The following is a 13457-nucleotide window of genomic DNA, read 5'->3' on the forward strand; positions in this document are numbered from 1 at the left end:
AGGGATTTGCAAGAATGAAGATGTCAGAATATGTTGTTTATAGCTTTTCTCATTCCCACTAACTGTAGCATAAACCTTCCTCCGTAAACTTATCAGATCACTTAATGGTCATTGGTGTACCATAACCTAAACGAATTGCTGTGAGCAAGGTACACTGTCACTTGGATAGCAATGAGATCTTTTTATCTACATTCTAATATAGGTGCTAGGGTTGTGTAGAGAGTGGTAGGAAAGGAGGATTGAGATTGACAGGTATGCTAGGTTGAAAATAATATTGAGATTTGAATTCTTTTTGAGCTGTGGATTTTCAAATATTATAGACGTCATAGTACTGATTAATAACCCTTTATCAAAATCTGTTTGTTGTTGTGTTGCATTAGTTTGGGAATATTCAGGTTCTGTTAATAGACTAACAGTGGACTTTTCCATTTGCAGAATATATTGAATGACCAGCAGAGGCAGTGTTGCAGAATATGATTTCTCTGAGTTGCTGAACCCAAAACAAAAAAAAAGTTCAGTAGCTTTCGGCTCGATATACCAGTTTACATGGTGAGTCAAACTCTCAATTTACCATTTTGCTTGTCCTTAAAAAAAGTTCAACGCATCTGATGGCTCTCAGCTCCTTTTAGTGGGGTATTACGCAAGAATATTATTTGTCAAGACTGAAGCGATATGGATGGCGCCATGGTCATCAGGATAGCTTTTCAAAGATGTTGATTGTCTACAAGGCTGACAATCCTACTTTAAATACTTGTTCTAACAATATGTCAACAGAGAAAATTTGTGTCTTTGAGGTTGAAATGAGGTGTCTTATATTGGAGCAATTGACTTACTCTCGCATGGAGGGAAGCTAATTTAACCTTCCTACCTTCACACTGCATGTGTGACTCTTATACTCAAGAAGGATTTCTCTTTAGGAGACTCTGTGTTCTTGTACCTCCAGACCCCTTTCAAAACAGGAGCCCAATGCTTTCAATATTGCAGAGTCCTTTCCCATTACACCTCCCACTTGGCTTGCAGTCATAATTACAGATCGTTACCTAGTGCGGAATTCCTAATGCCTCATTGTTCTGTGTAATTGTCACCCATGGCAATTGGTCAAATGGTGCCCTGACATCATAATGCTACTGCAGGATGTCATCTGACATGATGGCAAGCAATAGAATACATTTATCATGGTATTGAAATGGGTAGTAGGAAAGACAGGACTCCAGGCTGAAGGCAAAGATTGTGAGATTAAATAAACAAGGAAATTACATCAGATTTATTCATTAGTTTTATGGTGTCGGTGATCATAATATTCTCAGGTTCTCTATAGGTTAACTGATAGGGATTTGCAAGAATGAAGATGTCAGAATATGTTGTTCATAGCTTTTCTCATTCCCACTAACTGTAGCATAAACCTTCCTCCGTAAACTTATCAGATCACTTAATGGTCATTGGTGTACCATAACCTAAACGAATTGCTGTGAGCAAGGTACACTGTCACTTGGATAGCAATGAGATCTTTTTATCTACATTCTAATATAGGTGCTAGGGTTGTGTAGAGAGTGGTAGGAAAGGAGGATTGAGATTGACAGGTATGCTAGGTTGAAAATAATATTGAGATTTGAATTCTTTTTGAGCTGTGGATTTTCAAATATTATAGACGTCATAGTACTGATTAATAACCCTTTATCAAAATCTGTTTGTTGTTGTGTTGCATTAGTTTGGGAATATTCAGGTTCTGTTAATAGACTAACAGTGGACTTTTCCATTTGCAGAATATATTGAATGACCAGCAGAGGCAGTGTTGCAGAATATGATTTCTCTGAGTTGCTGAACCCAAAACAAAAAAAAAGTTCAGTAGCTTTCGGCTCGATATACCAGTTTACATGGTGAGTCAAACTCTCAATTTACCATTTTGCTTGTCCTTAAAAAAAGTTCAACGCATCTGATGGCTCTCAGCTCCTTTTAGTGGGGTATTACGCAAGAATATTATTTGTCAAGACTGAAGCGATATGGATGGCGCCATGGTCATCAGGATAGCTTTTCAAAGATGTTGATTGTCTACAAGGCTGACAATCCTACTTTAAATACTTGTTCTAACAATATGTCAACAGAGAAAATTTGTGTCTTTGAGGTTGAAATGAGGTGTCTTATATTGGAGCAATTGACTTACTCTCGCATGGAGGGAAGCTAATTTAACCTTCCTACCTTCACACTGCATGTGTGACTCTTATACTCAAGAAGGATTTCTCTTTAGGAGACTCTGTGTTCTTGTACCTCCAGACCCCTTTCAAAACAGGAGCCCAATGCTTTCAATATTGCAGAGTCCTTTCCCATTACACCTCCCACTTGGCTTGCAGTCATAATTACAGATCGTTACCTAGTGCGGAATTCCTAATGCCTCATTGTTCTGTGTAATTGTCACCCATGGCAATTGGTCAAATGGTGCCCTGACATCATAATGCTACTGCAGGATGTCATCTGACATGATGGCAAGCAATAGAATACATTTATCATGGTATTGAAATGGGTAGTAGGAAAGACAGGACTCCAGGCTGAAGGCAAAGATTGTGAGATTAAATAAACAAGGAAATTACATCAGATTTATTCATTAGTTTTATGGTGTCGGTGATCATAATATTCTCAGGTTCTCTATAGGTGAACTGATAGGGATTTGCAAGAATGAAGATGTCAGAATATGTTGTTTATAGCTTTTCTCATTCCCACTAACTGTAGCATAAACCTTCCTCCGTAAACTTATCAGATCACTTAATGGTCATTGGTGTACCATAACCTAAACGAATTGCTGTGAGCAAGGTACGCTGTCACTTGGATAGCAATGAGATCTTTTTATCTACATTCTAATATAGGTGCTAGGGTTGTGTAGAGAGTGGTAGGAAAGGAGGATTGAGATTGACAGGTATGCTAGGTTGAAAATAATATTGAGAATTGTATTCTTTTTGAGCTGTGGATTTTCAAATATTATAGACGTCATAGTACTGATTAATAACCCTTTATCAAAATCTGTTTGTTGTTGTGTTGCATTAGTTTGGGAATATTCAGGTTCTGTTAATAGACTAACAGTGCACTTTTCCATTTGCAGAATATATTGAATGACCAGCAGAGGCAGTGTTGCAGAAGATGATTTCTCTGAGTTGCTGAACCCAAAACAAAACAAAAAAAAAAGTTCAGCAGCTTTCGGCTCGATTTACCAGTTTACATGGTGAGTCAAACTCTCAATTTACCATTTTGCTTGTCCTTAAAAGAAGTTCAAGGCATCTGATGGCTCTCAGCTCCTTTTAGTGGGGTATTACGCAAGAATATTATTTGTCAAGACTGAAGCGATATGGATGGCGCCATGGTCATCAGGATAGCTTTTCAAAGATGTTGATTGTCTACAAGGCTGACAATCCTACTTTAAATACTTGTTCTAACAATATGTCAACAGAGAAAATTAGTGTCTTTGAGGTTGAAATGAGGTGTCTTATATTGGAGCAATTGACTTACTCTCGCATGGAGGGAAGCTAATTTAACCTTCCTACCTTCACACTGCATGTGTGACTCTTATACTCAAGAAGGATTTCTCTTTAGGAGACTCTGTGTTCTTGTACCTCCAGACCCCTTTCAAAACAGGAGCCCAATGCTTTCAATATTGCAGAGTCCTTTCCCATTACACCTCCCACTTGGCTTGCAGTCATAATTACAGATCGTTACCTAGTGCGGAATTCCTAATGCCTCATTGTTCTGTGTAATTGTCACCCATGGCAATTGGTCAAATGGTGCCCTGACATCATAATGCTACTGCAGGATGTCATCTGACATGAGGGCAAGCAATAGAATACATTTATCATGGTATTGAAATGGGTAGTAGGAAAGACAGGACTCCAGGCTGAAGGCAAAGATTGTGAGATTAAATAAACCAGGAAATTACATGAGATTTATTCATTAGTTTTATGGTGTCGGTGATCATAATATTCTCAGGTTCTCTATAGGTGAACTGGTAGGGATTTGCAAGAATGAAGATGTCAGAATATGTTGTTTATAGCTTTTCTCATTCCCACTAACTGTAGCATAAACCTTCCTCCGTAAACTTATCAGATCACTTAATGGTCATTGGTGTACCATAACCTAAACGAATTGCTGTGAGCAAGGTACACTGTCACTTGGATAGCAATGAGATCTTTTTATCTACATTCTAATATAGGTGCTAGGGTTGTGTAGAGAGTGGTAGGAAAGGAGGATTGAGATTGACAGGTATGCTAGGTTGAAAATAATATTGAGATTTGAATTCTTTTTGAGCTGTGGATTTTCAAATATTATAGACGTCATAGTACTGATTAATAACCCTTTATCAAAATCTGTTTGTTGTTGTGTTGCATTAGTTTGGGAATATTCAGGTTCTGTTAATAGACTAACAGTGGACTTTTCCATTTGCAGAATATATTGAATGACCAGCAGAGGCAGTGTTGCAGAAGATGATTTCTCTGAGTTGCTGAACCCAAAACAAAACAAAAAAAAAAGTTCAGCAGCTTTCGGCTCGATTTACCAGTTTACATGGTGAGTCAAACTCTCAATTTACCATTTTGCTTGTCCTTAAAAGAAGTTCAAGGCATCTGATGGCTCTCAGCTCCTTTTAGTGGGGTATTACGCAAGAATATTATTTGTCAAGACTGAAGCGATATGGATGGCGCCATGGTCATCAGGATAGCTTTTCAAAGATGTTGATTGTCTACAAGGCTGACAATCCTACTTTAAATACTTGTTCTAACAATATGTCAACAGAGAAAATTAGTGTCTTTGAGGTTGAAATGAGGTGTCTTATATTGGAGCAATTGACTTACTCTCGCATGGAGGGAAGCTAATTTAACCTTCCTACCTTCACACTGCATGTGTGACTCTTATACTCAAGAAGGATTTCTCTTTAGGAGACTCTGTGTTCTTGTACCTCCAGACCCCTTTCAAAACAGGAGCCCAATGCTTTCAATATTGCAGAGTCCTTTCCCATTACACCTCCCACTTGGCTTGCAGTCATAATTACAGATCGTTACCTAGTGCGGAATTCCTAATGCCTCATTGTTCTGTGTAATTGTCACCCATGGCAATTGGTCAAATGGTGCCCTGACATCATAATGCTTCTGCAGGATGTCATCTGACATGAGGGCAAGCAATAGAATACATTTATCATGGTATTGAAATGGGTAGTAGGAAAGACAGGACTCCAGGCTGAAGGCAAAGATTGTGAGATTAAATAAACAAGGAAATTACATGAGATTTATTCATTAGTTTTATGGTGTCGGTGATCATAATATTCTCAGGTTCTCTATAGGTGAACTGATATGGATTTGCAAGAATGAAGATGTCAGAATATGTTGTTTATAGCTTTTCTCATTCCCACTAACTGTAGCAGAAACCTTCCTCCGTAAACTTATCAGATCACTTAATGTACATTGGTGTACCATAACCTAAAAGAATTGCTGTGAGCAGGGTACGCTGTTGCTTTGGTAGCAATGAGATCTTTTTATCTACATTCTAATATAGGTGCTAGGGTTGTGTAGAGAGTGGTAGGAAAGGAGGATTGAGATTGACAGGTATGCTAGGTTGAAAATAATATTGAGATTTGACTTCTTTTTGAGCTGTGGATTTTCAAATATTATAGACGTCATAGTACTGATTAATAACCCTTTATCAAAATCTGTTTGTTGTTGTGTTGCATTAGTTTGGGAATATTCAGGTTCTGTTAATAGACTAACAGTGGACTTTTCCATTTGCAGAATATATTGAATGACCAGCAGAGGCAGTGTTGCAGAAGATGATTTCTCTGAGTTGCTGAACCCAAAACAAAACAAAAAAAAAAGTTCAGCAGCTTTCGGCTCGATTTACCAGTTTACATGGTGAGTCAAACTCTCAATTTACCATTTTGCTTGTCCTTAAAAGAAGTTCAAGGCATCTGATGGCTCTCAGCTCCTTTTAGTGGGGTATTACGCAAGAATATTATTTGTCAAGACTGAAGCGATATGGATGGCGCCATGGTCATCAGGATAGCTTTTCAAAGATGTTGATTGTCTACAAGGCTGACAATCCTACTTTAAATACTTGTTCTAACAACATGTCAACAGAGAAAATTAGTGTCTTTGAGGTTGAAATGAGGTGTCTTATATTGGAGCAATTGACTTACTCTCGCATGGAGGGAAGCTAATTTAACCTTCCTACCTTCACACTGCATGTGTGACTCTTATACTCAAGAAGGATTTCTCTTTAGGAGACTCTGTGTTCTTGTACCTCCAGACCCCTTTCAAAACAGGAGCCCAATGCTTTCAATATTGCAGAGTCCTTTCCCATTACACCTCCCACTTGGCTTGCAGTCATAATTACAGATCGTTACCTAGTGCGGAATTCCTAATGCCTCATTGTTCTGTGTAATTGTCACCCATGGCAATTGGTCAAATGGTGCCCTGACATCATAATGCTTCTGCAGGATGTCATCTGACATGAGGGCAAGCAATAGAATACATTTATCATGGTATTGAAATGGGTAGTAGGAAAGACAGGACTCCAGGCTGAAGGCAAAGATTGTGAGATTAAATAAACAAGGAAATTACATGAGATTTATTCATTAGTTTTATGGTGTCGGTGATCATAATATTCTCAGGTTCTCTATAGGTGAACTGATATGGATTTGCAAGAATGAAGATGTCAGAATATGTTGTTTATAGCTTTTCTCATTCCCACTAACTGTAGCAGAAACCTTCCTCCGTAAACTTATCAGATCACTTAATGGACATTGGTGTACCATAACCTAAAAGAATTGCTGTGAGCAGGGTACGCTGTTGCTTTGGTAGCAATGAGATCTTTTTATCTACATTCTAATATAGGTGCTAGGGTTGTGTAGAGAGTGGTAGGAAATGAGGATTAAGATTGACAGGTATGCTAGGTTGAAAATAATATTGAAATTTGAATTCTTTTTGAGCTGTGGATTTTTAAATATTATAGACGTCATAGTACTGATTAATAACCCTTTATCAAAATCTGTTTGTTGTTGTGTTGCATTAGTTTGGGAATATTCAGGTTCTGTTAATAGACTAACAGTGGACTTTTCCATTTGCAGAATATATTGAATGACCAGCAGAGGCAGTGTTGCAGAAGATGATTTCTCTGAGTTGCTGAACCCAAAACAAAACAAAAAAAAGTTCAGCAGCTTTTGGATCGATTTTCCAGTTTACATGGTGAGTCAAACTCTCAATTAACCATTTTGCTTGTCCTTAAAAGAAGTTCAATGCATCTGATGGCTCTCAGCTCCTTTTAGTGGGGTATTACGCTAGAATATTATTTGTCAAGACTGCAGAGATATGGATAGCGCCATTGGAATCAGGATAGCTTTTCTAAAATGTTGATTGTCTACAAGGCTGACAATCCTACTTTAAATACTTGTTCTAACAATATGTCAACAGAGAAAATTAGTGTCTTTGAGGTTGAAATGAGGTGTCTTATAGTGGGGCAATTGACTTACTCTCGCATGGAGGGAAGCTAATTTAACCTTCCTACCTTCACACTGCATGTGTGACTCTTATACTCAAGAAGGATTTCTCTTTAGGAGACTCTGTGTTCTTGTACCTCCAGACCCCTTTCAAAACAGGAGCCCAATGCTTTCAATATTGCAGAGTCCTTTCCCATTACACCTCCCACTTGGCTTGCAGTCATAATTACAGATTGTTACCTAGTGCGGAATTCCTAATGCCTCATTGTTCTGTGTAATTGTCACCCATGGCAATTGGTCAAATGGTGCCCTGACATCATAATGCTACTGCAGGATGTCATCTGACATGATGGCAAGCAATAGAATACATTTATCATGGTATTGAAATGGGTAGTAGGAAAGACAGGACTCCAGGCTGAAGGCAAAGATTGTGAGATTAAATAAACAAGGAAATTACATCAGATTTATTCATTAGTTTTATGGTGTCGGTGATCATAATATTCTCAGGTTCTCTATAGGTGAACTGATAGGGATTTGCAAGAATGAAGATGTCAGAATATGTTGTTTATAGCTTTTCTCATTCCCACTAACTGTAGCATAAACCTTCCTCCGTAAACTTATCAGATCACTTAATGGTCATTGGTGTACCATAACCTAAACAAATTGCTGTGAGCAAGGTACACTGTCACTTGGATAGCAATGAGATCTTTTTATCTACATTCTAATATAGGTGCTAGGGTTGTGTAGAGAGTGGTAGGAAAGGAGGATTGAGATTGACAGGTATGCTAGGTTGAAAATAATATTGAGATTTGAATTCTTTTTGAGCTGTGGATTTTCAAATATTATAGACGTCATAGTACTGATTAATAACCCTTTATCAAAATCTGTTTGTTGTTGTGTTGCATTAGTTTGGGAATATTCAGGTTCTGTTAATAGACTAACAGTGGACTTTTCCATTTGCAGAATATATTGAATGACCAGCAGAGGCAGTGTTGCAGAAGATGATTTCTCTGAGTTGCTGAACCCAAAACAAAACAAAAAAAAAAGTTCAGCAGCTTTCGGCTCGATTTACCAGTTTACATGGTGAGTCAAACTCTCAATTTACCATTTTGCTTGTCCTTAAAAGAAGTTCAAGGCATCTGATGGCTCTCAGCTCCTTTTAGTGGGGTATTACGCAAGAATATTATTTGTCAAGACTGAAGCGATATGGATGGCGCCATGGTCATCATGATAGCTTTTCAAAGATGTTGATTGTCTACAAGGCTGACAATCCTACTTTAAATACTTGTTCTAACAATATGTCAACAGAGAAAATTAGTGTCTTTGAGGTTGAAATGAGGTGTCTTATAGTGGGGCAATTGACTTACTCTCGCATGGAGGGAAGCTAATTTAACCTTCCTACCATCACACTGCATGTGTGACTCTTATACTCCAGAAGGATTTCTCTTTAGGAGACTCTGTGTTCTTGTACCTCCAGACCCCTTTCAAAACAGGAGCCCAATGCTTTCAATATTGCAGAGTCCTTTCCCATTACACCTCCCACTTGGCTTGCAGTCATAATTACAGATCGTTACCTAGTGCGGAATTCCTAATGCCTCATTGTTCTGTGTAATTGTCACCCATGGCAATTGGTCAAATGGTGCCCTGACATCATAATGCTACTGCAGGATGTCATCTGACATGAGGGCAAGCAATAGAATACATTTATCATGGTATTGAAATGGGTAGTAGGAAAGACAGGACTCCAGGCTGAAGGCAAAGATTGTGAGATTAAATAAACCAGGAAATTACATGAGATTTATTCATTAGTTTTATGGTGTCGGTGATCATAATATTCTCAGGTTCTCTATAGGTGAACTGGTAGGGATTTGCAAGAATGAAGATGTCAGAATATGTTGTTTATAGCTTTTCTCATTCCCACTAACTGTAGCATAAACCTTCCTCCGTAAACTTATCAGATCACTTAATGGTCATTGGTGTACCATAACCTAAACGAATTGCTGTGAGCAAGGTACACTGTCACTTGGATAGCAATGAGATCTTTTTATCTACATTCTAATATAGGTGCTAGGGTTGTGTAGAGAGTGGTAGGAAAGGAGGATTGAGATTGACAGGTATGCTAGGTTGAAAATAATATTGAGATTTGAATTCTTTTTGAGCTGTGAATTTTCAAATATTATAGACGTCATAGTACTGATTAATAACCCTTTATCAAAATCTGTTTGTTGTTGTGTTGCATTAGTTTGGGAATATTCAGGTTCTGTTAATAGACTAACAGTGGACTTTTCCATTTGCAGAATATATTGAATGACCAGCAGAGGCAGTGTTGCAGAAGATGATTTCTCTGAGTTGCTGAACCCAAAACAAAACAAAAAAAAAAGTTCAGCAGCTTTCGGCTCGATTTACCAGTTTACATGGTGAGTCAAACTCTCAATTTACCATTTTGCTTGTCCTTAAAAGAAGTTCAAGGCATCTGATGGCTCTCAGCTCCTTTTAGTGGGGTATTACGCAAGAATATTATTTGTCAAGACTGAAGCGATATGGATGGCGCCATGGTCATCAGGATAGCTTTTCAAAGATGTTGATTGTCTACAAGGCTGACAATCCTACTTTAAATACTTGTTCTAACAATATGTCAACAGAGAAAATTAGTGTCTTTGAGGTTGAAATGAGGTGTCTTATATTGGAGCAATTGACTTACTCTCGCATGGAGGGAAGCTAATTTAACCTTCCTACCTTCACACTGCATGTGTGACTCTTATACTCAAGAAGGATTTCTCTTTAGGAGACTCTGTGGTCTTGTACCTCCAGACCCCTTTCAAAACAGGAGCCCAATGCTTTCAATATTGCAGAGTCCTTTCCCATTACACCTCCCACTTGGCTTGCAGTCATAATTACAGATCGTTACCTAGTGCGGAATTCCTAATGCCTCATTGTTCTGTGTAATTGTCACCCATGGCAATTGGTCAAATGGTGCCCTGACATCATAATGCTACTGCAGGATGTCATCTGACATGAGGGCAAGCAATAGAATACATTTATCATGGTATTGAAATGGGTAGTAGGAAAGACAGGACTCCAGGCTGAAGGCAAAGATTGTGAGATGAAATAAACAAGGAAATTACATGAGATTTATTCATTAGTTTTATGGTGTCGGTGATCATAATATTCTCAGGTTCTCTCTAGGTGAACTGATAGGGATTTGCAAGAATGAAGATGTCAGAATATGTTGTTTATAGCTTTTCTCATTCCCACTAACTGTAGCAGAAACCTTCCTCCGTAAACTTATCAGATCACTTAATGGACATTGGTGTACCATAACCTAAAAAAGAATTGCTGTGAGCAGGGTACGCTGTTGCTTTGGTAGCAATGAGATCTTTTTATCTACATTCTAATATAGGTGCTAGGGTTTTGTAGAGAGTGGTAGGAAAGGAGGATTGAGATTGACCGGTATGCTAGGTTGAAAATAATATTGAGATTTGAATTCTTTTTGAGTCTTGGATTTTCAAATATTATAGACGTCATATTACTGATTAATAACCCTTTATCAAAATCTGTTTGTTGTTGTGTTGCTTTAGTTTGGGAATATTCAGGTTCTGTTAATAGACTAACAGTGGACTTTTCCATTTGCAGAATATATTGAATGACCAGCAGAGGCAGTGTTGCAGAAGATGATTTCTCTGAGTTGCTGAACCCAAAACAAAACAAAAAAAAAAGTTCAGCAGCTTTTGGCTCGATTTTCCAGTTTACATGGTGAGTCAAACTCTCAATTAACCATTTTGCTTGTCCTTAAAAGAAGTTCAATGCATCTGATGGCTCTCAGCTCCTTTTAGTGGGGTATTACGCTAGAATATTATTTGTCAAGACTGCAGAGATATGGATGGCGCCATTGGAATCAGGATAGATTTTCTAAAATGTTGATTGTCTACAAGGCTGACAATCCTACTTTAAATACTTGTTCTAACAATATGTCAACAGAGAAAATTAGTGTCTTTGAGGTTGAAATGAGGTGTCTTATAGTGGGGCAATTGACTTACTCTCGCATGGAGGGAAGCTAATTTAACCTTCCTACCATCACACTGCATGTGTGACTCTTATACTCCAGAAGGATTTCTCTTTAGGAGACTCTGTGTTCTTGTACCTCCAGACCCCTTTCAAAACAGGAGCCCAATGCTTTCAATATTGCAGAGTCCTTTCCCATTACACCTCCCACTTGGCTTGCAGTCATAATTACAGATCGTTACCTAGTGCGGAATTCCTAATGCCTCATTGTTCTGTGTAATTGTCACCCATGGCAATTGGTCAAATGGTGCCCTGACATCATAATGCTACTGCAGGATGTCATCTGACATGAGGGCAAGCAATAGAATACATTTATCATGGTATTGAAATGGGTAGTAGGAAAGACAGGACTCCAGGCTGAAGGCAAAGATTGTGAGATTAAATAAACCAGGAAATTACATGAGATTTATTCATTAGTTTTATGGTGTCGGTGATCATAATATTCTCAGGTTCTCTATAGGTGAACTGGTAGGGATTTGCAAGAATGAAGATGTCAGAATATGTTGTTTATAGCTTTTCTCATTCCCACTAACTGTAGCATAAACCTTCCTCCGTAAACTTATCAGATCACTTAATGGTCATTGGTGTACCATAACCTAAACGAATTGCTGTGAGCAAGGTACACTGTCACTTGGATAGCAATGAGATCTTTTTATCTACATTCTAATATAGGTGCTAGGGTTGTGTAGAGAGTGGTAGGAAAGGAGGATTGAGATTGACAGGTATGCTAGGTTGAAAATAATATTGAGATTTGAATTCTTTTTGAGCTGTGGATTTTCAAATATTATAGACGTCATAGTACTGATTAATAACCCTTTATCAAAATCTGTTTGTTGTTGTGTTGCATTAGTTTGGGAATATTCTGTTAATAGACTAACAGTGGACTTTTCCATTTGCAGAATATATTGAATGACCAGCAGAGGCAGTGTTGCAGAAGATGATTTCTCTGAGTTGCTGAACCCAAAACAAAACAAAAAAAAAAGTTCAGCAGCTTTCGGCTCGATTTACAGGTTTACATGGTGAGTCAAACTCTCAATTTACCATTTTGCTTGTCCTTAAAAGAAGTTCAAGGCATCTGATGGCTCTCAGCTCCTTTTAGTGGGGTATTACGCAAGAATATTATTTGTCAAGACTGAAGCGATATGGATGGCGCCATGGTCATCAGGATAGCTTTTCAAAGATGTTGATTGTCTACAAGGCTGACAATCCTACTTTAAATACTTGTTCTAACAATATGTCAACAGAGAAAATTAGTGTCTTTGAGGTTGAAATGAGGTGTCTTATATTGGAGCAATTGACTTACTCTCGCATGGAGGGAAGCTAATTTAACCTTCCTACCTTCACACTGCATGTGTGACTCTTATACTCAAGAAGGATTTCTCTTTAGGAGACTCTGTGTTCTTGTACCTCCAGACCCCTTTCAAAACAGGAGCCCAATGCTTTCAATATTGCAGAGTCCTTTCCCATTACACCTCCCACTTGGCTTGCAGTCATAATTACAGATCGTTACCTAGTGCGGAATTCCTAATGCCTCATTGTTCTGTGTAATTGTCACCCATGGCAATTGGTCAAATGGTGCCCTGACATCATAATGCTTCTGCAGGATGTCATCTGACATGAGGGCAAGCAATAGAATACATTTATCATGGTATTGAAATGGGTAGTAGGAAAGACAGGACTCCAGGCTGAAGGCAAAGATTGTGAGATTAAATAAACAAGGAAATTACATGAGATTTATTCATTAGTTTTATGGTGTTGGTGATCATAATATTCTCAGGTTCTCTATAGGTGAACTGATATGGATTTGCAAGAATGAAGATGTCAGAATATGTTGTTTATAGCTTTTCTCATTCCCACTAACTGTAGCAGAAACCTTCCTCCGTAAACTTATCAGATCACTTAATGGACATTGGTGTACCATAACCTAAAAGAA

This window comes from Lissotriton vulgaris, chromosome 11 (genome assembly GCF_964263255.1).
Source record: "Lissotriton vulgaris chromosome 11, aLisVul1.2, whole genome shotgun sequence".
Classification (NCBI taxonomy): Eukaryota; Metazoa; Chordata; class Amphibia; order Caudata; family Salamandridae; genus Lissotriton; species Lissotriton vulgaris.